This window comes from Ambystoma mexicanum, chromosome 9, assembly GCF_040938575.1.
Source record: "Ambystoma mexicanum isolate Mex_15411 chromosome 9, UKY_AmexF1_1, whole genome shotgun sequence".
In the NCBI taxonomy this organism is placed as follows: Eukaryota; Metazoa; Chordata; class Amphibia; order Caudata; family Ambystomatidae; genus Ambystoma; species Ambystoma mexicanum.
The window spans coordinates 1,211,626,422-1,211,653,636 of NC_090931.1; positions in this window are offsets into that span (position 1 = coordinate 1,211,626,422).

Consider the following 27,215-nt stretch of genomic DNA (forward strand, 5'->3'; position numbering starts at 1 on the left):
CGGAGGATTGAGACCCATCATGGATTTGCGTGGTTTGAACAAGCTCCTCAGGAAGGACAAGTTCAAGATGGTTACTCTTTCTCAAGTCCTCCAGGCCCTTTAACTTCAGGATTGGTTGGTGTCTCTCGACCTCAAGGATGCTTACTTTCATGTGCCGATTCATCCCAAGCACAGGAAGTACCTGAGGTTTGCGGTTGGCGACTCGCATTTTCAGTTTCAGGTCCTGCCATTCGGATTGGCCTCCGCCCCAAGGATCTTCACCAAGCTGGTGGTGGTGGTGGCAGCGCATCTCAGGAAAGGGGGGGGATTCACGTCTACCCCTACCTGGATGATTGATTGGTCAGGGTGCGCTCTCCCGAGCAAGTCCTGGATCATCTGTACATCACCTGCCACTCCCTTCACAAGCTGGGCTTCTCCCTCAACTTAAAGAAGTCTCACGTGACACCTACCCAGCGGCTCCAGTACATCAGAGCAGTACTCGACACGTCCCTGGGGCTGTGTTCGCCTCCCCAGGTGAGGGCTCATCACATTCTGCAGATGATAAACAAGTTTCAACGTGCCCAGAGTCTCCCGGCGTTCAAGTTCTTGAGGTTGCTCAGCCTCATGGCATCCTGCATTTTCCTGGTGCCAGAGGCCAGACTGCGGATGAGATCTCTGCAGTGGGCTCCCAAGATGCAGTGGTCGCAGTTCTCCGGCAGGATATCGGATCCCGTTTAGATTTCGCCCTCGGTCGCCCAGGACCTTCTGTGGTGGGCCATCGAAGGAAATCTGTTGAAGGGGACTCCGTTTTGGCAACTGTGGCCAGAGGTGACGATTGTGATGGTAGCATCCCTCACGGGGTGGGGTGCTCATGCCAACAAGTTGACGGTCAGCGGCCGTTGGTCTCCATCGGAGTCCAGACTCCACATCAATCCGTTAGAGCTGTGGGCTGTCAGGCTAGCCCTGAAGGCTTTTCTGCCATCTGTGCGGGGGAAGAATGTCCTGATTATGATGGACAATACAGTGGCCATGCACCACCTCAACAAAAGGGGGGGGCAGGGTCACTCCCATTGTGCAGGGAGGCGATGCAGCTCTGGTTCTGGGCCATCCAGCAGGAAATTTCGGCAATTCATCTGGCCGGAGACAAAAACGCGGCGGCGGTCGCTGTGAGCAGGCAGAGCACGGTCTCTCACGAGCAGGAGCTGACTCGGGAAGTTCTGTTGGAGATCTTTGCCCTTTGGGGAACCCCGCAAGTGGATCTCTTCGCCACCAGTGTCAACCGGAAGGGCGAAAGATTCTGCTCATGGGAATTTCCTCCAAGAGGAGCCTTAAGGGACGCATTCGTAGTGGAGTGGCCCTTCCCACTGTTGTATGTGTTCCCTCCAGTACCCGTCATTCCGCAAGTGTTGCAGAGGTTACAGAGGTTCGGCTCTGGATGATCCTTATTGCTCCGGCATGGGCCAGGAGAGCGTGGTACCCGGACCTTCTAGACATGTCCATCTTTCCTCCACGTCGTCTTCCCTACCGAGACGATCTGCTCTCACGGGAGGCGGGTTGAGTTCTCCATCCAGAGGTCAAGTCTCTCAGCCTTCATGCTTGGTATCTGAAAGTCTGAGATATAAGGATTGGGACCTCCCTGAAGACGTGATGGAGGTGTTGCTTTCGGCCAGAAGGCCCGCAACGAAATCCCTGTACCGTTGCTGTTGGAGGGAAGTTCTGCGACTGGTGCAGGGTCCAGAATGTGGATCCTTTTCAATGTTCCATTCCTTCGGTTTTGTCTTTTTTGCTTTCTTTAGCCCACAAGGGCCTGCAAGTAGGTACCATTAAGGGGTACCTGGCGGCGCTGTCCATATTTAAGCGCTCGTCTGAGGAATGTTCTTACTTTAAGATCCCTTTGATTTCTCAGTTTGTAAAAGGGCTAACTAATGTGTTTCCTCCGTCACCTTTCCAGGTGCTGGGATGGGATTTGAATTTGGTTCTAAAGTTCCTAATGGGAGCTCCATTTGAGCCCTTACATTCTTGCCCGCTGAGACTGTTGTCCTTTAAGACTGCATTTTTGGTTTTGGTTACTTCCACACACAGAGTGAGTGAGTTGTAGGCACTCTCCGCCAAGCCACCTTTCACGGTGTTCCATAAGGACATGGTTGTCCTTAGGGTTCGTCCTTCTTTTCTTCCGAAGGTTGTGTCGGAATTTCATTTAAGCCAGAAGGTGGTTCTTCCGACCTTCTATCCGTCTCTGCATCCTGGTAAGGAAGAGGAGAGGCTCCATAGGTTGGATCTTAGGAGAGCTTTGAGTTTCTATCTCTCACGGATGTGCCGAGTCAGAGTGGACAATCAGCTCTTTGTTGGTTACGCTGGAAGGCGTTTAGGTCAGGCTGTTTCCAAACAGACCTTATCCAGATGGATCATTTTGGCGATCTCTGAATGTTACCGGTTTGCGGGTAAGGACCCTCCTGTAGGCTTACGGGCTCACTACTAGGGGTGTGGCTGCCTCCACGGCTCTACAGAGGGTCGTTACGATTCGCAGTATTTGCGAAGCAGCCACGTGGGCTTCTGTCCATACCTTTGTGACACACTATTCCCTGGATTCTATCCATGGGCAAGATTTGGCCTTTGGTAAGCCAGTCCTATATTCTGCAATTTGATTGGGCATTCTAAATTGATGAAATTGTAAATTCTTTTCCCACCTCCATAGGTTGGTACTGCTTTGGGAGTCTGTCAAAGATGTGGAATATGTCAGAGGACACAATCCCCTCGAAGAACAAGTTACTTATCTTACCTGGTAACGTTCTTTCGATGGGATGTTTCTCCGACGTATTCCACATCGTACCCTCCCAGCCTGCCCCGCTACTGAATTTCTTAGGCGATTGCAGTTTACGTTTCCGCAAGGCTTTCTGCAGTCATACTGGCAGGTGGTTGTTGCCACACGCTCTGGGGAAAAAACTACAACTGAGGCTACGGGCGTCGTGCATCCTAGATATAACATCCAGTGACGTCGACGGAGACCCTCGAGGGAGAGTATCGACATCATCGATGCAGGACGCCTACGCCGAAAAAGATTTCAGAAGCAGCACAGCTGTGATGATTACTGTCAAAGATGTGGAATACGTTGGAGGAACATCCCATTGAAAGAACGTTACCAGGTAAGATAAGTAAATTGTTGTTCTGAGCAATAATATTTGACGCGTAACTATCAAATGGCCAAAATGCTTTCCACTTCGCCTCTATAGTTGAAATAAGAACGTAGATGTAGACCGCAGGGCTCTGAGTGTTGTGATAAGTAAAGCAATGAAAGTGGGAGGTCAATCACGCAAATTAAGTTAAGCAGGAACTTTTTTCCTGTCAATGCAGGCCTCCCCGTACTTGGAAGAAAAGCATGTAGGTATTTCTGTAGCACTAAGTTGTCTGTAGCATGGACAGTGTGCTGTGGGAAAAACCTGACAAAACCCACAATAAATCAAGAAATAAAACCTAAAGTCAATTCATCAGAAAAATGACAATTTACAAGTAACCCCAAAGGAATATGGCAGTTCCCTAAAGCAGGCCTGCAGGCAGCAATTTAATGACGTCTGGTGTAGGCCGAGGATATGTGTGGTAATGGCATACCACCACAACCCTTTGATTGTGTGGCAAATGTAAGCAACGGCATGGAGAGCGTCAAAACTAACTCTGCGACAGAGAATAATCAGAGTCAATTAGCTGTGCACCACCAAAATAAAACTGTGACAGCGTGCTGACACAGAACTCCTATTAACCAGCGAAGGACATGTGCCTCGAAATCTGCGCACAATCCTGTCCAATGATACCACCAACCAAGGACCAAAATCGTGGTACCTGCACAGCGGTGGTCAGAGAAAGGAAAAAAACAAGACAAATTCTGTTGGCTGCAATCCTGGAAACGGCAGCCCACAGGCATGCATAACAATCGGTCTGAGAAAATACCCTTAATAGCCACAAAGTGGCAACACACCTGGACCCCCACACCTAGTCACAAACCATGTTTATGTGACAGCACACACAAACCACGGGCGCAGTGACCCTCAACCCACTTAACTAGGGGACCGCATCAGATTTCACTAGCTTCAAAACCAGAAATCGACCATGGCAGCACACAGCCCCTTTCCTAAATCACAAGAAAATGCAATCCGTATCTAAGCATAGTCTTCAAACAGTGCGAGCAGCAAAACGAACTGCAACATAAACAGTTAAACCTAACATGACAAATCTATAATCCAAACAGCCAGTGCAACAAGCAATACCAAATTTACCAGTAGTATAAACAACACTTCCTTCATTCTTACCCAGAACATGACAAATAGACAGCAATTATCTTACACGATAGATCAGTTGATCAGAAAGGCCCTTTAAAAAACACTACACCTCTCCTGCTTTCTGTAGTCAAGAGTTTGACTTTATCATTGTTTTAGGTTTGTTGAGAACATTTGCGAAAACATTAAACACTGAACATTAAACATTCGTCTTTGATGTTGAGCTGTGCCAGCGCGTTCTGGCTTCGGATCGTGCTGCACTGATACAGGAAAGAGGGGGTCATGGGCAAATGCAGGGGCACTGCTCTGACCTGCTATACTATGGGACACTATCTGTTTTTCTATTTGCCTGCCGTAAACTGTACATGAACTTGTAATGCTATTTATCTGTCAGTAAATTGCTAATAAAAACATAAAAAAATCCTTAAGTGCAAGATAGCTTGCTGCACTCAATCCTATTCAATTCTACCTCTGCACCGAAGCCACCATCTAGCTCCTAGAAGCCCACAACCGACAAACCGGCCCACCGCCTACAAACATGATGAATGCGATCGACAGAGCTGAAACTCTGCCATGCTGCTATCACATACAAATACTCAACACAAAACGGGACGTGTAAGGTGCGAGAGAAAAAGCATATAAGACATAGCCAAACAAATATAGTCGCAATAACATGCAGTGCTGAGAAAACATTGCCATAGGCAGAAGGTTGATATTTACTACTCTGTCTCAGGAAAATCAAAACAGGCTCACGGTCATGCTCTGCGAGGAGATTTTCCAGAGGACATTTCCCAATCACACCACTGAATTTGGCATCTTTGCAGTTAACAGGTGTGCCAGTGCTTCTAAACAGCACCCTCAGTATGATGAGGATCTAATGTAGTCAGTCGGCGACGGTGGCCGATGGCAGCCCTCAGAAAATACTCCTGCACGTTCCTGACCAGAAGTCACTGCACCATTTCTGTGGTGGCCAAGATAAGGCCCCCTCGGCCTGCCTCCGTTTGCAGCAAATAAGGAGATCAGACAGATGGGTGGTAAATCAAGATTCATGTATTTATATCACAACTACACAGCATACAGAGTTACCAGCAGGGAAAAGCAGCATGCAGCAGGCAAGTGTTCGGGCAGCCTGCACACGGAGCTCTCGCTCGCGCGCCCCAGTCCTCCTGCAGGTTTATATTATATTATTTATTTATATGCTAATATGCTAATAGAGCGCTGAAAGCATGCAGGCATCAGGGCGCATCAACACAAAACCTACAAAGGAAACAAAAGGGACAGACGGTATCACCAGAAATTTTAGGAAATTAGCTGGGCTCAGAATTAACTCGTTTGAATAAGTGAGTTTTTAGCTGCTTCATAAAAGTCAGATATTTGGTTTCCAGGCCGAGAAAAAGGGGTAGATTATTCCAGTGTTGTGCTGCATGCACTGGGAACGCTCGGCCGAGCCTGTTGCTCGGCAGAACGGGGGCACTTTTAACCTGCCTTGTGTTTCGGATCTCAATGACCGCATCAAAGTGTATCTTAAACTGTTTCTTAAGATATGTTGGTGCGGAACCATGCAGGCACCTGTGCACTAAGGTCAAGGATTTAAAGAAAATACTGTCCTCTATCCTCAGCCAGTGCACCGCTTTCCTTCCTTCAGATACAGACTCTTTTCTTAATCCCCCTAATGATATGAACGGCATTGTTCTCCATTACCTGGCATCTCTTTCCCCTTCTTTGTGGCCCCAAGCAACAACACGTTGCCGTAATCCAGGCGGGACAGGATGATGGCCCTGGCAATGGTAGCCGTATTCGTCTCATATATAGCATATCATAGGCAAACACTAATATGTTTCTGTACCATCACAATGGGAGTGATACTTTCCACGAAATTACAGACAGTTGGCAAGAACTGTCGAAATCTTCCTTGTGATGCAGTCCTGCAAAGACTGTGTTGTATTATGAATGAGCGGCATTCACTGAAACCCCTACTGATAGCGCCCATATATGAGGCTAATGCTAAACTTGTAGAGAGTAAGGGGAAGGGAAGGTGTGACATGTCATCTGCCCTAGGAGGGGTATGGGCCTGTCTGGGGTGTCATGTAGAGCAGGTCGAGGGAGGTGACATGGGGAGGGTCTGAGGCCTCACTCTATGGGAGAGCCTAATAACATTGCATAGCCTAGCAATCCTGCACATCATAGCAATCCTGCACATCATAGCATAGCAATCCTGCCACATCACTTGCTATTGGAAGGCTGTGTTTGATCACTCACCTGAATTTAGGATAAGAAGAATCCTGCAGCCATTCCATGAGATCAGAGGAGGAGTCAAGTATCCTATGTAGCTGTGCAGATGACTGAAGACCCGGGTACGAATTCTGAAGAGGCCTGGCGAGCATTCTTGTTGCTGTCCCGGTGAAGCCCTCCTGGACTACATGAATCTCGAAAAGACCCTTGCTAGTGCTTCGACCCTTTGGAATGGTAGCACCAACCAGTCTCGATGCCCTCTCATGATCCTGCAGCCAGGAGCCTTGGGAAGTATCCCTCGACCACCCGGTGGACTGACAAGCTCAACTTTGAGCTACCGGGCTATAAGCGTCGCCGTTCTGTGTTTTTACCTGGTTCTTCAGTTGCCAGCTAGTCCTACAAGTCACCTTCCTGCCAAGTTTCAGCGTCCCAGCGTCAAGGGTTCCTGTTCTGGAAGGCTTCCTTTGTTCGCGGCTGGAGAAAGGCCTGCCGTCGCCCGTTTGCAGTGACTGTTCCTGGAACCAGACATCCCCCGTCTGGTAGCGAACCTGCTGCATTTCTTTGCCGGGAAACGTTTGTACTCAGCTCCTGGACCTGACCGGAAACTTCCTAGCACCTGCAGCTCCTGCACATCTTTTCTGGGTGCAACAGCAAGAAAACCTTCCTGCAGCGACTCCTACTTCTCCCCCCCCCCATCATCTCCCATTCGACCTGCCAAGTCCTTTGGGAAAATTGGATTAAGCATGGTGAGTAGTTGAAGTACTTACCGGTGCCTCCATCGCCATCATTATAACGTTTGTGAAAGACTTCGATTTTATATTACATTCCATTGCCGTTTAAACCTTTGTTGAAGAAGCTGCTCTAGAAGCTAGGAAAAGTACTTTACTTAACTGTAAATCCCTTTGAAAGACTCCTGGAACACTCTTCACACCCACAGGAACATATCCTAACTTTGTTCCATCTTCTTCTAAAGATACTTTGTGAACTTTTGAGCTGAAGGTCCCAGTCAACTTAGGCTTGGACTCATAAAGTTAGGGCTTCTATTCATTTGTATTGGTTATACAATTGCTTAAATACTTTCCTTCCCTTTAAGCTGTATTGGTGAAATTGTATGCATTCTATTAACCAACTGTGGCTGCATATGTTGTATATTCATAGTGTTGTATGATCTTATTACCTGCTTGATTAATTTCCTAGTGTGTATTTGGATTTATAATGAATAGAGCATTTTTGTACTACTTTCTTTTTTATATATATACATATATATATATATATATATAATTTATTAGGCTTTCATCAAAATACATATCCGTCACATAGGCTTCAGCAAAATAAAACAAATACAATTAATTGTAACTAACAATATCCAATGTCTGTACAACTATAATGCCATATATCTAAATCTACAATCATACTAGACCTTACCCTTTTAAAACCTCAGCATATCACAATTCCCATTGGAAAAAACGGAATATACAAAATTCAATATTCCACACATAAACACACAAAAAAACACATGAAACCATAAGAAAAGAGAAGGAAGAAGAGGAAAAAAGGGGGATATCCCTCCTCCCCCACGCCTCCCTACTTCTCTATTAGCTATATAAGGTATTAAGTGAGCCCCACAAAGAAGGATAATCCTCTTCCCTACCCTTGTCATTCAAGGAGATTTCTTTCAGATTTAGACTATCTGTAATTCAACTAGCCAATCATCCACATTAGGTTTCTTCCTAGTCTTCCAGATTCAAAGGATTGGCTTCATCGCTACCACCATAGCTGTTTCAATCCAGGCATTATGCTTTCTAGTAGCAACACATATTCCATTATGCACAAGCAAAATCACATTAGCAGCCGACCTCTGAATAGTTATACCAAAAATCAAATCAATCCTATCTATGACTTCCTTCCAAAAATCTTGTACCCTTGGGCAATCGCAAAGCAAATGTAACAGGGTGACACTACCACAACTCCAGCAATCCTCATCTGTCCTTAATCTCAACCTAAAATTTTTAACTGGTGTCCAATAAATCCTACCAACAACCTTCTGTCGATTTAGACGTAGACCCATGTCCATCCCCGCATTCGTGCCCACTCTAAGATCTTTCCATTCCTCGTCTGATGTGACCATATGAATATCATTTGACCAAGTGTCCTTTAGCTTAGGTCCATGCTTCTAAATATTCTGACTCCATAGGCATAAAACGTATATAAGTACGCACATTGTATTCTTGTCCAACCAGCAACTTGTAAATCTACAGTCTTCCTTCCAGTGCTTTATCAACCATACTCATCCTTTGACTGATTAACAAAGTCAAATCCATATATCGACTCTGCTCCCTAAGTGTAATCATTGTGTATTTCACTATGTGGACTCACTGTGGATCCTCTGACCCCACTCACCTCTCCTGAGACTTAGCCTTGACCACTCTTCCATGCTTACCTTGATTGGTTTGGCTAAACTCTCAAAGTGCCCCTGTTCATTATAACTAGGGTGGCCTCCTGAAATCTCTCCACCAGGCCAGATTTTAGAAATCCATCTTAACCCTTGGTTTCAGGACTCGTCTCTCCCAACTCCAATACCACTTAAGATGAGATGATGATGCACGTGTCTGCCATGGTTAATCTGGAGTCAGTGAAGAACCTGTGGTTTATACCCTGATGGTTTCATTCCCATCTTCTTACAAATCGGACAATGCATATACTGGTATGAGTCTCCACCAGAAGTCTTCCGACAATGTAACCTTTCAAAATGTTGTACCGCCTAATAGTTATGGCATCCCTTATGAACTCTGACCCACCTGTACCTTCCTCAACCAGCACATGACTAACACCTTAAGATGTATTTAGAGATTTGTTTGAGTTATATGAGGCTCTGGTAAATGAAGCATGTGGTGAAGTAGTCAACCATTCTCCCCACAACTGCAATCACCAAAGCAAATATTGTACCTCCTGGTTTTTATCTATAACTGTGTATTCAAATCCCATTTCATAAACTTAAACCCTTTTTGAACAGCTCCCCAGTTACCAGGACTACTGGGAATGTATTAATTTCCAATGGAAATTCAAACCTATGCTTATGTATTTAGGTCAAATACGGGACTACTTCTTCTGGCATCTATTTACTTTAGAGTCCCATATCGGGTGTCAGAAAATGGGGAAGAGAGACTCTGGAATAGGGTGGGAAGCAACCTGCTACCTGACTTTGATATGTCTTGTATCCCTCGGGATCCCATCTGTGCTTGCTCATGGCCCGTGGAGGGAACTGCAAAACACTGCTTATCCCGGAATGGAAAACACAAACTACAGCTCTGTGCGCTGTCTGAAGGACCAAGGCAGAAGAGACAATTAAAGAAGTGAGGTAATCATTTCAGAATCAGGTGGCCACTTTGAAAGGGCCATCGGATTCCATGGTGGTGGCACAAACATTTCTGTACTTTGCCTGTGCAGCCACAGGTCAATTAGCATTAATGAGAATGGCATTAGCTGCATTGGGTTGGGATGACCCAAATGACCTAAACCAACACGTGCACCTGATCTATAGGTGCCCACAAGTGCACCCACCTAAACCCTTAGTGTGCTTTTTCTACCCACAGCTCAGAATATGAATCATGGCCACACAGCCAAAGCTTGTGGGAGTTTAGAGCTGGTTGAAGTAGGCAAGGGAGAGCAGAGAAAAGACAAAGGAGGAAGTAGAGGAATGAGTATGAGTGAGGGAAGGAGAGATGATGTTGGGAGGAGGGTGTTAAGAAGGGAAACCAAGAGGAAGGAGGTAGGCATGAGCAGGGAAAGGGAGGTGTTTGAGCAGGGAGAGATCAGGAAAGAGTATGGTAAAGACAGGAAGCCACCCAGAGGAAGAAGGGAGGCAGGTCAGAAAGGAGGAGGCGCTGCAGAAGGGAGAGAAGCAAGCTGAGGAGAGGACGTGTAGAAGTAGAGGAGATCACTGTGTCGGGCAGAGGTGTAGAGCAGAAGATGCACAGCAAGGTCCAGAGAACGAACCCAGCATTGGCCAAGCTAAGAAGGCCAAAATACAGATGAGGATTAAGGCGTTTGAAAGCCGATCTGGTGGGACCAAATGTGGAACTGTTTCAAATCATGAGGCTCTTATTCACCTGACACCAAGCACTTACATGAACTAAGTTGAAATAATCAAGAGAGAAAGGGAGACATTGACAAAGTTTAGCCAGTAGCTTAATTTAAACTGGATATAGTGGAATCAGCAAATCTGTCAATGACACTAAATTCTTGACCTCTGATCTGGAAGGTTAAGATTAGAAAACGGGCTAGCCAGGTGCCATTATCTGGATCTGGTGGAAACTGCCAAATTCACAAAAACTCTAAAAACACTTGACAAGTTGTCCAGAGCGAGGGGCTGCTGACACAGAAGCTCCCATGGATACCAGGAGCTAACAGGCGACCTTTACGTGAAGTTATGTAAGAAAGATCAAGCAGGAGAATCAGACCCTGGAGGAGAAGTATGAGAAAGTACCCTGGATGGGTGGCAACAATAATAGCCTGGATGGGTGGCAATAAAAGCCTGAAAATACAGAAGCGCCCCACAGGGAAGAAATTAGTGGTTGTCTCACAACAACCTTCATTGTTCTCTGGGATTAGGAGCATTTAATCTGGAGAGCTATCAAGGGAACTGTGAGCAAATTTGTTTTGTGGACCATCTTTCCTATGGAAATTTGTTGAACCTTAATCCAGAGTGAAAACCCCATTGGAGATTGGCCCTGAGCCTTGTGAATATTCCCTGCCCTTAGCAATTCCTATGTTTATGTAGACATAGTCTACCTTGGTTTTCAATTTTTTCCTACTTTAATCTGTTAAACTCAATGAAACTTGGTCACTACTTGGGACTTGCCTCTCAAGTCTGGTGTTGGCCCACTGTGTCGTTTAAAGCAGAGATGATATTCCCTGAATCCATAGCCCCATTTTGAAAGAATCTGGATTGCATTTTTGATCCGCTGTTATTTGAATTAACATTTTGGAATTTTGAATATCATACTATTGAAAAGTGTAAGACTTCAACTTTGAAAAAAGAATTGAAGTACCAAACTAAATGTCCACCCCCTTTAAACCACCCTTACACTACCCAATCCATTCAACACTACTGGATCACCATTGGCTCTTCTGTTGCTATAGATTGCTCTAGATTTGCAGCTGGGTTCTACAAAAGGAAGCTAACTGGTGTGTAATAGAATGGAATTCCCTTCTTGGACCGTACACTAACTTGCCTCCCACACCAGTCTGGTGCTTCTGAACTACAGGGGGAGAAAGAGAGAGTAGTGGTACTTGTAGTGGACCAAAAGGCCTGCGACTCTGCTAACAGTAAACAAACAGAACTTCCTTTTCAGTGACCTCCACCTCCAGACAGACCCTAAAAGCAAAAACTAGTCTCCCTTGCCCCACCGACTTTGACTCGACTTCTGCACAGAACCCTTTGCAGAAGACTTAAGAAAATTTTTGTTTAGACAAATGTTTACCCACTTAGTATATATGTGTTTATTAAAATATTCCGAGGGGCATGTTTGTTCACCCAAGTTTAAGATTTGTGAGACAGAATGTGCATTTATAGATCTAGAACTTGAAATTAGCCAACAGGACTTTTTCCTACTAATCATGTATGTAGGCGAAGGAGTGGGGTGGAGTTTCCAGCTTGAAGCATTCGAGTGCCAACATTGGGCCTGAACGCTTGTGGGATAGGATGGGATGAGAAGGGACCGACTGAGTCTCGAAGTATTGCTAGGGAGAAAAGGAGTAATATCAGTTTTTTTGAGCCAACAGGCCAAATCAGGCTTTGGACTACTTCAAATAGTGGCTAGCAAGTGAGAAGCATTGAGGACAGGCTTGCTGAAAATATCAGACGCCAGGTAATGGGGGCCAGATATGGAGTCTGTGTCTTGTGGAAACCCCACTACAACATTCAGCAGTTCAAACTACAGAATACACCCCCATGACATAAGTAGCAGAAACAATAGATACACTATAGACACAAGGGGACAAATGACATTTTGAAGTACTGCTGTCCGGGCCCTATACTATACCTTTGGCCACCGACACCGATATTGGGTGATGAAAGATCTAATGCACTTAAACTTTGGAGGGATGTGCAGATAGCCCTGTAACAGGCTTCGAACGGATTTCATCCTTCCACAGATTCCTCATCTTTGATATTATATTTGCATCGCCAGCTCTCTTCAGACATATTTTTGCCACTGGAGATGGACGGGAGAGCACACAACACAACACAGCTCTGCGTCAGCTCTGCGCCATTATGCAACCCACGCCAGCCGTGAAGTTGGGGCCAGTATATACAGCACCACTGTGCCACATGACCTCGGTTCCATTTTTCGTCAAACTCAGTACATTTCGGCAACGCCTCTTTGCTTAATTTACAACTGCATCATGGCGAACCCTAGTGAAGTCTCCAGCTTTAAGACCTGTTGGGTTTGCGGGAGACGGATGTCTATCTTGGACATCCACTGGATTTGTCTTTATTACTTGAGAGCAGAGCACGACTTGCAGGTCAATCCATGCACCCAAAGGCCTCTAGAGAGCATGCCGCAAAATGTTTCATTTATGCCGCAAGCGTGGGGGCTAGACCCCTTCCAAGTTTTTGGGCACAGAATCGAGTAAGCCGAGTACAGAGTTACACTCCCCGTCCAAAGAGACTAAAAGAAGAAGCAACAGAGGATGCAGTCCCGCTTCATTGGAGACTCTCCCAAGCACCACTTTTCTTCATCATCGAAGAAGCTGAGCCATCAATCAAAATTAGTGACTCTTCGGGTGTCTCAACTTTGACTCTCTAGTTACCCTTTTCCACTGTATCCTCTACCATTAAGGAGTGGGAGAACTTTCGGCTAAAGATGATTTACTTTTTTTGCAAAGGTCCCACGCCATTGTCTCCCACAGGACCCACCATGCTTGATGAAGCCGGCAGAGGTTCACATCTGGCACAAGACTTCAAACCCTTGGGCTCGGCTCCAGCAAATGTAGCTCTGACTCGGAATTGCGTGGCTCCATCTTTTGGGCATCAAGCCCTCTGCGCCGGGCCAACCCTCATACCCGGTTTCTGGCACTTCAAAGGAGTATGCCACACGTCTGAGGGGCAGGTTCCTCACAAAGATGGCTGATATTTTTGATGATCTTTTAGATTTTTGATTACATTTTTGAGGTAATCTCCTCGAACTCCCAGAGGATTTCTCAAGAAATGAGAATGTGTTGGTTTTATCTGCAGACCTATAAGAGGTTAGCGGCCTAGACACTTCCCAAAGCTGTTATCCTTATGGAGGCGACTCCAGAAAGCCCCATGTTTCTTTACATAAAATGATGGTGAAAGGTCGTGGAAATGCTGGGCTTGTCTGCCCCCTCCATACCAAACTTCAAGTTCGAATTGATGGACATCTTGAATGAGGGTCCACAAAGAGAGAGCCTTCTTCCTTTCAAACCAGCAGTGTAAGCCCTGTTGTAACTGGCCTGGGAGAAGCCGATGTTGGTTTCTGCAGTAGACTGAGACCTGTCAAAGAAACATTCTCTGCACCTTAATATCTGGATTCTTTCCTACCCACGCATCCCCAGAGAGTCTGGGGTTGCAGGCCGCCACAGGGAACCTCAAGACCACTTCCTTCCCTACAACGAACAGTAACAACAAGAGAAAATACTCATTTGGCCTCTGGGGTGTTAAATCCGGGGCAGTAGGGAATCTACCTGCTCGGGTCATGAAGAAATGCTTCTGCGCCATAGTGCAGGAGAGAAAGGAAACTGCATGCCAGATTTAACAATCAGGCCTTGATATGGCATACCTTGTGCGATGGGTTCAGGATCGGTCCTGAGTAGGCACTCATGAATAAGGTCCTTGGATTTCGCCCTGGATTTCCCAGTGAACCTTCTAGATAAGCCCTTCACTCGGAATAACCTCTTTGGGGCCAAAGCAGATGATTCACTCCAAAAATGTTATGCATCAAAAGTCACATCCCTAGGAGACGTCCCTTAGGCCTATGCCTTCCAACTCAGACCTGAGAGGTAGAGGTTTGTGAACCTTCACCCAGCATGGTAGAACTCTGGCACAGTGACAAGGCTGCCCTGACCAGAGCTTTGGTCGTGGTTGTGGATCTCACAGAAGGGGTACTTATAGCTCTTCAGTCCCCAGGGGCAAAACCTCTCTGAGGGAAACCTTCAGTCACTCCACCCAGGTGTGTTTGAAGTCTGCCCTGGATTCTCAAAAGTGGCATCAGATTAGTTCAGACATTTCAGCTTTACAGGTTGTAACTCGGGGTTACTGTCTCCCTTTTGTTCAACCCCCAACCGCCCTCCCTCCTACTACTTGCTACCTCTGGCACACCTCCTACTAGAGGAGATCATCAGCTTCTGATGAATGACACCATAAAACTGATGCCTCATGTCGAATGATTCAAGGGCTGGTATTTTCCTTACTTTCAGCTTCCAAAGAAGGATGGGATGTGTCCCATCCTAGATCTGAGGCTTTTGAACGTATACCTGTGCAAGTTCAAGTTGGTCCTGTTTTCCCAGATTCTGCAGGCTATCACCCTGCAAGACTGGTTGGTATCCCTGGACCTCCAGGATGTCTTTAATGTGGCGATCCATTCAGAGCTCATAGATTTGTAGTGGTGCCCTTCCTCTACCAATTTAGGCTTCAGTGCCCAGGGTCTTCGCCAAGCTGCTGGCAGTGCTAGCAGCTCATCTCAGGAGGAGAAAGTATGCATGTCTTCCCTACCTGAATGACTGGATCATCCAAGCTTGTTCTCCAGACCAGGCGTTCTCACATCTGCACCATACATGAAGCTTGTTGCATAGTTCTGGTTTCCTGAACTTCACAAAAGCCCAAGTTTTGCTTTCCCAGTCCCTCCATTTTATCAGAGTGGTCTTGGACACCTCCCTGGGCACAGGGCCTCCCCTCCCAAGGATTGGGTGGCTAACATTCTCAAGATAATGTTTTTCAATCCCAGAGGCTTGCTCCAGCCTCCATCGTGTACTGTACCTAGTAGGCCTCATGGCCTCCTTAATCCTGGGGGTGCCAGAGGCCCGGTTATGTATGAGTTTGCTCCAGTGGCTACTTTGGTTTTAGTAGTCACAGTTGCGGGGTAACATGTCAGACACTACACATTATCTAAGGGTTTTTCCTGGGCTCGCCTGTGATGGACCCTGAGAGACAATCTACTGAAAAGGGTGTTACTTCAGCGACTTTGGCTTCAACTCATCGCATTCCTGGAAGCTTTGTATTTGTATTTATTTTATTTGTAAAGCGCTCCTGGCCCTGCGGCATCTGGGCGCATGTCATACAGAATGTGGTTTTACACAGGGTATACACAAAGTATACAATCATTTACATAGGTTACAACATAAAGTCAGGCAATACATAGTATTGAATAAGGCAAGTACAATAGGACAGGTAGCAGCAAGTGGCAATACCAAAAGAGCACAGTAGTATTGCATTATAAGGAGGGGGCTAGTAGAGGATGTGTGGAAAGAGAGTCCTCTAGTGAACCCGTGAGGGATCGCTAAACTTATGAGTACCGTCCAGCAAGATCAAGTTCCTGAAGCCAACGTTTAGTGTTGCTCTTAAATAGTTGGAAGGAAGGTTCGGATCTGAGGGAGGAGGGAATCGTGTTCCAGAGCTTAGTCGCCAGAAGAGGGAAACTGGAGCCTCCAGATTTTTGGAGCTTAAATCTCGGGATGGACGTGGTGTGAACTTGAACTGCTCTTTGCGGCCTTGTGGAAGTGTGTGGAGAGAGTCTATTGGTGAGGTATGCTGGGGCAAGATTCGCCCTTGCTTTGTGTGTTAAAGCAAGTGTTTTAAGGGAGATTCTGTGCTCGACAGGCAACCAATGAAGGTTATGTCTTGTGTCCGATATGTGGAGCTTCTTCGGAATTTTGAGGGCAGCCCTGATGGCATTGTTTTGTGTTACTTGGAGTTTGATATTTCTGTGGCTGGTCCCTAGATAGCGGGCATTGCAATAATCAATTTTAGCAATAACAAGAGTTCTAGCAAGAGTAATGCAGTTGGATGTCATAAGGAAGGGCCTACACGCAGTGATTAGTTTACAAGTGTATGCTGACGCTGCTACCACCGCGTTAGTTTGTCTGGTGAAAGTTAGTGTGGCATCAAGGTAGATACTTAGGGTTTTTGTATTATTAGTGACCTTGATAGAGTTGCCATCAATAGCGAAGGATTTGAAGGCAGGGTCTAACTTGTTAAGTCTACTGTGAGAGCCGAGGATTAGTAGCTCAGTTTTCTCGTCGTTTAGGCAGAGTCCATGGTGCACCATCCAAGCTTGTATTACTGTATAGATTTCGTTAAGGGCTTTTGTGTCTGTTACGTGGTCTCCAGTGATGGGAATGAGTATCTGGGTGTCAGCGTAATTAGTATACGTGACACCCAGATGATCGAGAATGTCAAAGAGAGGCATCGTAAATACATTATAAAGCATAGGGGAGAGGCAAGACCCTTATGGTTCTGTTTTCAAGGAAAGATCTAATCTAAGATGTAGCCGAATCAGAGAAGTGTGCAGCTGTTTTCAGGTGTTGGTACAGGGTTTGGTGGTTGACCAGGTCAAAAGCCGCTGATAGGTCGAGCAATAGTAGGAGGGCTAGTTTTGGTGTTTTCCAAGAAGGGGGTCACTTGAAGAGCGAGACGGTTCTTTCCTATGGCGGTGTCGAACATTTATATCTCTCTCAGAAGATCCATCTTCCTGTTTTTTTTTCTTTCTCCTCACCCTTTAAGATGGGTATCCGGTAATATTATCCTGATATATATGGTCGCCGAGAAAAGGCTGTGATGACTTTATATATGCTGACCATATATACAGCGTCAAGGGGAGCAAGGGTTGCGTGGGTATCCCCCACATGTTCAATGTGATAATGTCCCTGAAAGCCACTGCCATTTTTTGGTGACATTTTTGTCAGACGACATTTTTGCAGCGACATTATCAGATGGAACCTTAAGATGCAGGAGCAATTGAATCAACAGACCCTGTTAAGGCAGATCATCCTCTGCATCTAAGAATGCTACGATCTGGCTGGAAGGGAGGTGCCTGGGGGCTCAGGGTTCATTCGCCTAGAGGCCTGGCTGCCATGTCTGCCCTGCAAAAGTGGGTGCTTGTTTTAAACATATGTCAAGCAGCTATGTAGACTTCGCCAGCATGGGGTCTGGCATGGATTCACATGCTCATGAATATTCCCCGTCGTCAGGCTGGGAATCCTCGGTAAAGAAAAATCAGTATCAGTTTCGTTTCTGATCTGTCTTTTGTAGTAGTAACCAATCACTGATCTCTGCGTCATACTGACCACAGCCAATGACTGCCCTCTCTCTAAGCCCCGCCTCTGGCAGCCATCTTCAGATTTTTACCGCACGTTCAAGTGTTGGGAGCCCTCGTGCTTAGCTCTTGAGCTTTTACTGCGTGTTTCGCGCTTTTTCAGGTGAATTTTCAAATTTTGTTAGGTTAATCGAGACTCAATTTCACCGTTTCTACTCCCGTTAACGGCTACCCATTGCAGGATTTTCCTACGCCCCTCAAGGGTGAAGATTTCGTCGAATCAACTTCTTGGAGGATTCCAGAAGATTCGCGGCCTACTTAGAGATGGCCCAGGACGCGAGTTTGTCACCCGGACCCAAGCTGTTTCGCAGCTGCCCTGGATGCGGGCTGCAGAATGTGTTTAAGGAGGACGAACATTCGCGATGCCTCTACTGTCTTCATGGGGACAAGACTCATGTAGAGAAGGACTGCCAGTTCTGCAAGAACTTGTCGGAGCGGACCATGAGGGACCGTCGATCCCGTCTCGCCAGCTGGTTGGAGAAGGGCTCAACGGGTGAGAAGAAGAAGAAAGGGTCCGAGCGGGCTTCTAAGTCCTGTGCGGGCACCCCGGCGACGGGGGCCCAACACCAGGCCAAGCGCCGCGAGTCCGCTGGCTCCGGGAGCGCCCAAAGGTCGGGCTCTTCGGTCGCCAGGCAGGGCGTGCCTTCTCCGGCACCGTCAACCACGAGCCAGCGCTCCTATTCGGGGAAGAGGAAGTCTGAGACCCCGGGTAAGCTTCGGGAGAAGCCCCGCCCGATCTCAGAAGAGGGGGAGCGAGGCGTCGCCCCTCCCCCTAAGGAGAAGGCCTGGGACGCACCTAAGGTGGTGAAGGCCCCTACCCAGCAGACAAAGGCCTCGATCGCGGCGACTCTGGCCAAGCCGGCAGAGACCCCGCCAGCGGAGACTGCCTCCGGGACTAGAGTTTCCCTGCCGCCAAGGAGGGAATCCTCTTTTCAGCCCATCGTCATGGCCACCATGATGGAAGAAGCGAGGGGGGGCACGGTAGCCTCCTCGAGCTCGGAGTCAGCCTCGGAGGAGGAACTGACCGAGGCCGTGAGGAATCTCGAAGTCCAATTCGAGAAGGTTCAATCCTGTAAGGAAGATCCTCGGGAGATAACCGAGGAAGACGACGATGGCGAGGAAGAGCAGCCTTCCCTTCCGGCGCAGCCGGAACCTAGGCCTCAGGATAGCTCGGCAGCCATTTTGTCTGTGATCCAGTCCTTATGCTCTGAGATAAGGACGAGATTACCACGGCCCAGGCCGGAGGACCCGCAACCTGGCCCGTCGGGAAGTCCTCAGAACAAACGACGGAGGACCCAACCCTCTCCTCCACTCGCCCCCGTAAGGCCTACAGTTCCCTCCTCATCCTCCCACGAGTCGGGAGATGACGGTGCGATGGGCTCGACGACGGGTTCTGAGGGCGACGGTGACGACGACGGAACGGGTCTCCCGTCGCACGGGCCTCGCCGCCCGACGAGATTGGCTCATTCCACGCCATGATCGCCATGGCGTCCGAATTGTTTCAGCTCTGCCCGGAGGAGCAGAAAAAGGAAGGTTTCCTCTATCAGCGCCGGGAGGCCAAGAGGAAGACTGTCATCGCGGTGCCTCTAATCAATGACATCTGGGAGGGGGGCCTGTCGGTTCTCAAGAACCCCTCCACGGCACCAGCCAAACGGGACCGGTACGAGAAGAAGTACCGGGTCCCTGAAACCGCTCCCCTGTGCCTCAGGGTCCAGCCAACGCCAGACTCTGTCGTCTCGGCGGCGGCGAAGAAGAAAGCGGCGGGGTCAGGAGCCTCGACGTCGAATTACCCACCGGACGGCGAGGGAAAGAAGTTGGACGCCATGGGGCGGCGGGTCATTTCGTCGGCGGCGATGACGATCAAAGCGGCCAACGCCCTGGCGATCGTGGCCCGTTATGACAGAGAGCTCTGGTTTAAGCTGGCCCCCATATTGGACTTCCTACCGGACGACAAGAGGTCCGAGGCCCTGGAAATACTTCAAGAAGGCGAGGTGGCGTCGGACCACGCCATAACGGTGGCAACCGATATTGCCGATACCGGGTTCCGCCAGCTGGGCAACGGTGTTTGCCTACGACGACGGGGTTGGCTCCGGGCGACCGACTTCCGTCAGGACGTCCAGACCAGGGTGTTGGACATGCCGTTCGACGGCAGCAACTTGTTCGGTAAGGCGGTGGACGAATCCCTCCAAGCCATAAAGACGGACACGGACCGTTGGGTGCTGGATACCCTGGCAAGAGGACACTCTATCGAATTCCTGAAGAAGTGCCCTCACATTCCACCTGTGGCCAGGAAGGAAAATCACGTCCCGCAACTGCTGTTGGAAGTACGGGCGATGCTCAGGAAAGGCACCATCGAGCTTGTCCCGAAGAGGCTCCGGGGCTCCGGGGTGTACTCGAGGTACTTCCTCGTCAGGAAGAAGACGGGCGGCTGGCGCCCCATCCTGGACCTTCGTCGTTTGAACAAATACATCAGGTCACAAAAGTTCAGGATGGTCACCCTCCAGCACGTGCTGGGACAGCTGGAGGAAGGCGACTTTCTTACGTCGTTGGACCTGGAGGATGCTTACTTCCACGTTCCCATCCTCAAAAGTCACCGAAAGTTCCTCAGGTTCGTCGTCCAGGGACGCCACAACAATTCAGAGCACTGCCGTTCGGATTGAAGTCCGCCCCCAGGGTCTTTACCAAGTGCCTAGCACCTGTGGTGGCGCGGCTGCGCCTGCAGGGGATTCACGTCTACCCCTACCTGGACGACTGGCTCATCCGCTCAAGGACGAGGGAACTCGCCGTCGAACACACTACGAGGACCGTCCAGCTACTCACAGACCTGGGATTCGCCATAAATTACCCAAAGTCCCACCTGGTTCCGTCGCAGGTGTCCCTGTTTCTGGGAGCGAAGCTCGATACAGTGAGGCGCCTGGCGGCACCGTTGGAAGAACGGACGAAAACCATTCTAGGCAAAGTGCAGCGTCTGCTAGCCACGGACGTGGCCAGGGTGAGGTCCATCAAGTCCCTCCTGGGGATGATGTCTTCTTGCATCTACCTGGTGCGCCTCTGCAGACTACGGATTTGCCCTCTTCAAGAATTTCTCAACGCCCGTTGGATGCAAGCGACGGGCACCTTCGAAGACAGAGTCCCCCTCAACGAGGTGTTCCGGCGGGCGATTCTGTGGTGGGGCGTTGGAGCGCACCTCACGGCGGGCAAAGACTTTCAGACGCCGGCGTACCAGGAGACGGTGACGACAGACGTCTCCCTGGAAGGCTGGGGCGCCCACACCGGAGATCTCCACGCAAGAGGCCTCTGGCTCCCGGAGGAGAGGCTCCTGCACATCAACGTCCTGGAACTCCGAGCCGTGTTCTGGGCTCTGAAATCGTTCCTCCCGTCACTCAAGGGCAAGGTGGTGCGGATCTTCACGGACAACACCACGACAATGTTTTACTTACGGAAGCAGGGAGGCACCAGATCCCCAGCCCTATCCAAGGAGGCACAGGATCTGTGGCACTGGGCGGTCGCCCAGGGGATGTTCCTGGTTTCCTTCCACCTGGCAGGAGAAAGAAACACCATCGCCGACTCGCTCAGCAGGGAGCTGCGCGCGTGTCACGAGTGGGAACTGCGCCAGGATCAGGTGGATCAACTCTTCCGACGATGGGGCAAACCTCAAATCGACCTGTTCGCAACAGCGACGAACTCGAAGTGCAAGAGGTTCGCCAGCAGGTTTCCCCAGCCGAGAAGCATGGGCGATGCGTTCTCGTTCCCCTGGGATGGCCTATACCTGTATGCGTTCCCTCTGTTGCCGTTGCTGCTTCGACTCATCAACCAGCTCAAGAGGTCCCGGTGCAGGATGATCCTCGTCGCACCGGCGTGGCTGAGGCAGATCTGGTTCCCGGACCTTCTGGACTTGTCAACGTCCCCTCCCATCAAGCTGTCGGCGGACGCGGACCTTCTCTCCAGAGAAGGAGGCACCATCTTCCACCACGACCCGGCGTCGCTGAACCTGCAGGCTTGGCTCCTGCAGCGCTAGAGTTTGGAGGCTACTATATACCGGCCGATTGCAGAGAGGTTCTTGCAAAGGCCAGGGCGTCCTCGACTCTCAAATGCTACGGTCATAAGTGGAAGAGGTTCTCTATCTGGTGCCGAGCACAGAAGATCAACCCCCTACGGATTACAGCCCCTCAAGTGCTGCCGTACCTGCTATCGCTGGCAAAGGCTGGGCTAGCCCATGCCTCCATTAAGATTCATCTGGCGGCGATCTCCAGATATACCAGAACCTCAGGACGGACGTCCCTGTGGTTCATCGACTGGTAAAAGAGTTTATGAAAGGACTGTTCCGGTCGTTCCCGCCGGTGAAGGCCCCGGCCCCGGTGTGGGAACTTAACGTGGTGCTGACCTGGCTCATGGGGCCCCCATTCGAGCCGATGCACTCCGCACTGATGAAGTTTGTGTCGTGGAAGACTGTATTCCTGGTGGCCATTACCTCCGCACGACAAGTGGGAGAGATCCAGGCCCTATCCTGCAAAGCACCGTACTTGACTTTCCATGCCTCGAGGGTGGTGCTTAGGACGCACCCCTCCTTTATGCCCAAGGTGCCGTCGGACTTCATCTTAACAAGCCCCTGGTGTTACCTGTTTTCTTCCCGTCTCCTTCGTCGCCGGCCGAGAGGACTCTGCACTCGCTGGATGTGGCTAGAGCGCTGAAGTTCTACGTGGACCGCACGAAGAGTTTTCGGAGGACATCACAGCTATTTGTGAACTTTGGACCTGTGAGTCAAGGGAAGGCTCTCTCGAAGTCTTCTATTTCCAGATGGCTCTCCGGCTGCATCATGCACTGCCACCGGTTTGCTAACCGACCGCTGCCAGGCCGTCCGAGAGCCCATTCGACCAGAGCGATCGCTGCTACTATGGCGTTCTTATCTGGTGTGCCCCTGGTGGACATCTGCAGGGCTGCTACGTGGAGGTCGACGCACACCTTCACGAGATTCTACTGCGTCGATCGGGATTCCAGGGAGGAGTCCAGGGTCGGCCAAGCAGTGCTGCGCAACCTGTTCGCTTAAGGTGAGCCTGGTGAGGAGGTAAAAGATGCTTAATGTTGAGTTTTTTGTATTGCTTAATGTTGAGCCTTTTGCCACCTCCCGTGGTTGTGCATGTGTGTACTGCTATGTATTCTTATATTCATGAGCATGTGAATCCATGGCAGACCCCGTGCTGGAGAAGGAACAAGTTACTTACCTGTAACTGTTGTTCTCCAGCATGGGTCTGGCATGGATTCACATGTGAACCCTCCCGCCTACCCCTCTGCGGCTCTTCACTGGGTCATACTGCCACTTCACATGCAACCAAATCTGAAGATGGCTGCCAGAGGCGGGGCTTAGAGAGAGGGCAGTCATTGGCTGTGGTCAGTATGACGCAGAGATCAGTGATTGGTTACTACTATGAAACAGAGATCAGAAACAAAACTGATACTGATTTTTCTTTACCGAGGATTCCCAGCCTGACGACTGGGAATATTCATGAGCATGTGAATCCATGCCAGACCCATGCTGGAGAACAACAGTTACAGGTAAGTAACTTGTTCCTTCACTGCACACCTTTGCCAAGCACTACTGCCTGGATTCCCTGCCAGACCGCTCACTTTGGACGAATGCTCTTCCAAAGCATTTTGGCTTAGGTGGTCTCGTCTTTCTTCTGTTTTCCGGAATTACATACTGCTATGGGCACCTATCAAAGATGAAGGATCTGTATCTGTGGGAGGAAGGAATCCATTAGGAGAACACATTACTTACCTCCCAGTAAAGTTCTTTGTGAAGGATGTTCCTCCCACAGATTCCTCATCACACTCACAACCTACCCCTGTAGCTGATATCTTGTACTCTTTATTTTCTGCTATCCATCAGTGGCTGAGTGCTAGGAATAAAGGCGGGACTGAGGTGATGGGGTGATGGCTCAAAATATACTGGCCCCAACGTCATGTGTGTTGTTGGGCACATAACTGCGCTGATCCCCCTCGTGGCTACAACATTTCAGAAGTGAGCTGGAATGGGAATACTGAAGATGAGGAAAGTGTGGGCAGAGCATTCATCAGAAAGAACATTACTTAGTCGTAAATCATTTGTTCTTCTAGATTGTCCTAAAAGCCAAAGGAGGGCTGGAAAAACTGGCAAGAATTCACATTAGGGGATATGGTATCGCGGCAGGGGAACTTGGTCATTTATACTGCTGGTAGACACACATTTCTGCCTACTGATGGAGGTGATGGGGCTGGTGGCCTTCTGAGATTTGGAAGAGAAGGCCACAAGGTAGTTCTAAAAGGTGTATGGAGAATAGGAGTCGTGCTCTGGGAATTCGCATTAGTAAAGGTTGTTGTAGTAACTTGCCTCCTTCAAGTAGTGTCTGGATCAGGGATGACATGTAGCAGGAACCAGGCTGACCCAGGTAAGTAGAAACAGAAGATGCTTTATTTACTTGGTTACATAGTCATAGATCATGAAGGTAAGAGAGAAGGTAAGATAGGTCACAAGCCTCTGTCCTGGTTCCCTGCCAAGCTCCAAGTCCAAACCGTCACTCTGTGGAACTCCCAAGCCTCCCACAATCCAGGTTCCACCTCAGCATTCCATGAGGCCCTGCATTCACTAATTGATCACACGGATCAATCAAGCCACAACACATAAGCACTAGGTTACAACACCATCCCCCTCCTTATAAAACAAAAAGGAAATCTATTAATGTGCATAAGGAAATACCCTTGAGAAACTAAAACAGCTTATGTCCTGGTCTGCCCCCCAGAACCTTAGAGCTGCCACGCCCAAGAACAACCTGCTCTCTCTGAGCAAACCTTCACTAACCAACAAAACCATCAGTACAAAAAAAGTTCACCTTATGTAAGGGCCTGCCACGCCCAAACCCTGAACCTGCCACGTTCCGGCACAACCTCACCCCAATGCAGGACACTCCCGTCTCTGTAAAGCGAGCAATCTCACTACATCCAAAATCCCAAAAAAACACATGAAGAAATAACCAGAAAGATCTAAATATCACTGACCTTACCAGCAACCCCCAGGCACCAACCATCTAGCCAATAAACCACAACACAACCATGTACCTACTAACAACCCACTAACAACCATTCCTCATCCTTTCTCCCCAAAGAAAAACAAGAAAAGGGATGAAAAAATATAGGAATGTGACTCACAAAGAGCAAATAAATTACACAACGCAACCACACAAGGAAGTGTGGTGTGTGAGCTATGCACAGCAAAACACTATGCATAATGGTCAAAATAAACGCTACAGGAATGAAAACTGTAATGCAACACAAAACTCAATTTTTGCAAAACAATTTAGACGCACGACAGAAAATGAAAAAAATGTGTAATGCAGTCTAAAAATTCCCAATTTGAACAAATTAGATAATTCAATGTAGATAAAACTCAGTAAAAACCTTGCCAATGTGTGGATCTACCTGGTCCTCAATTACCATAACTTCAACCGTATGAAACACACAACAACACTGGCCTCGAAATCTGTGTGCCACTCCAAAACAAACAACCAAACTGAACTGGCGTTCTAATCACTAAACTTCCCCCTACAATGCACCGCCTGGCACTACAGAAACAACTACTCGGAGTCTGAACCAATGCTCCTAAAAGACACCAACCTCAACATTGGAGAAACATGTGCGGTAACCTACAATGCACAACACTTATAACATGGGCCCCTTGCCCCAACACTCACATGCACAACTGCATTCAAATAATCTCCAAACTATTTCATGGGCCCCTTGCGCTGGTGTCTACACAACTACCCTATTCTTAAGGTTAAACACACAGGAGCACTATTTATCTAAGTGTTCTAACCTCCTCAATAATCTGGGGTTCCTACGAATGTTTTCTACTACTGCAGCAAACGCACCTGGTCAGCGTGTGGAAGCCACCCAATAAACATGCATTTAACTCCAAGCATGTGCTACCTCTCACATGTACACAACCACAAATGTGCTACATATCACACGCACACAACTGCTGCACAACATGCTACCTCATGGGCGCACCCTATGTTTCACATACACTCACAACGGCTACACACCGCTCACAGACGCAACTCCAACACACTGTCCACACAACACAAATTCACTACACACAATTAAAATACATTTTCAAAAATAAGGATGTGTTGCACCACCAGCCATGGTGGTGATCAGTCACCATACCGGGGCGCAAGAGAACTCACCATAAACACTTTAAGCGATTTCTAAATAAGACTCGCCATTGAGGCTCTCCCCACATTTAAAACATCCTTGCATAACTGCATAATCTCTAATACAGTACTCTGTGGACATCTCAATTTTAAAACACAAACTTCATATTTAAATTCCGTTTAGAAAAACATTTAAACATTCCCCAAAATATATCATGTGTAGTCCCCCCTTTTAAAAATGCTGTGCTCAAAATGCATTTCCCACTATCATAACATACGCTGCACATAATTTATGCAACCTTACAGTATTCATCTTCATTGAACTCCATGAACTCATCACGATAAAAGCGTTCAGCAACAACCTCATAAGTTTGAACAGAATTTTCATAGTCCTATAAGTTCTTGCCCTGCAGCACACAGAATTAATGTCCTCCTGCAATTTAACGTGTTAACGTGTCGGTTAAAACATGAGAATATTCACAAATAATCATTGCTCACAATAACTCCTATTGATACCCCTTCCCGGAAAATGTCAAGTATCTGTTCATTTATCAATGGGATGCACTCTCCTCAAAGGCTCTGACACTGCACCAGACTTCAACAAACAGCAAGTTAATACAACACACAACGCTCCGTGTTCCGAAATTCAACAAGGTTGAAGCTCACTTGCCAACCGAACACTTGTGCGTGGACTGCAATGTCCGACGCTGCAGTCAACATGAATCATGTCAAAAATATACCAGGGGCCTCCGCTTTGAGTTAACTACTCCGATTACATGTATCACCAACCCATTGGCCGTGTTGACTCTATAAGGGTCCTCCGCTTCTAGTCCCCAACTCAATTGGCCACAGATTCCCATAATCTTCTCCAATGCGGTCTTTATTCAGAGTCTTCCGTTCCAAACACCCGAACACAAATCGCTTTCAATAACTATGTCATCACCACACCAAAAGAACGTCCCTAGGGCCTTTCCTCTGATGTAGGTCTTCTCTGTGAACAAATACAGTACACAGCTCCGGGACTCCTGACAATGGCAACGGGCAGCATACTGTGCGTTCCAGCTGGAATCCAGGGGGCTAGCCTGGGCGCGGCCCCCAGGGACTCTCAAAAAAACACCCAATGTCATATATTTTTTTTCCAGTGCCTAGACTGCAGAAAGTTCCTCCACGGCCTGCAGGTACCACGAGCCCTTGCTTTTCAGGAGCGCAATGGCGCT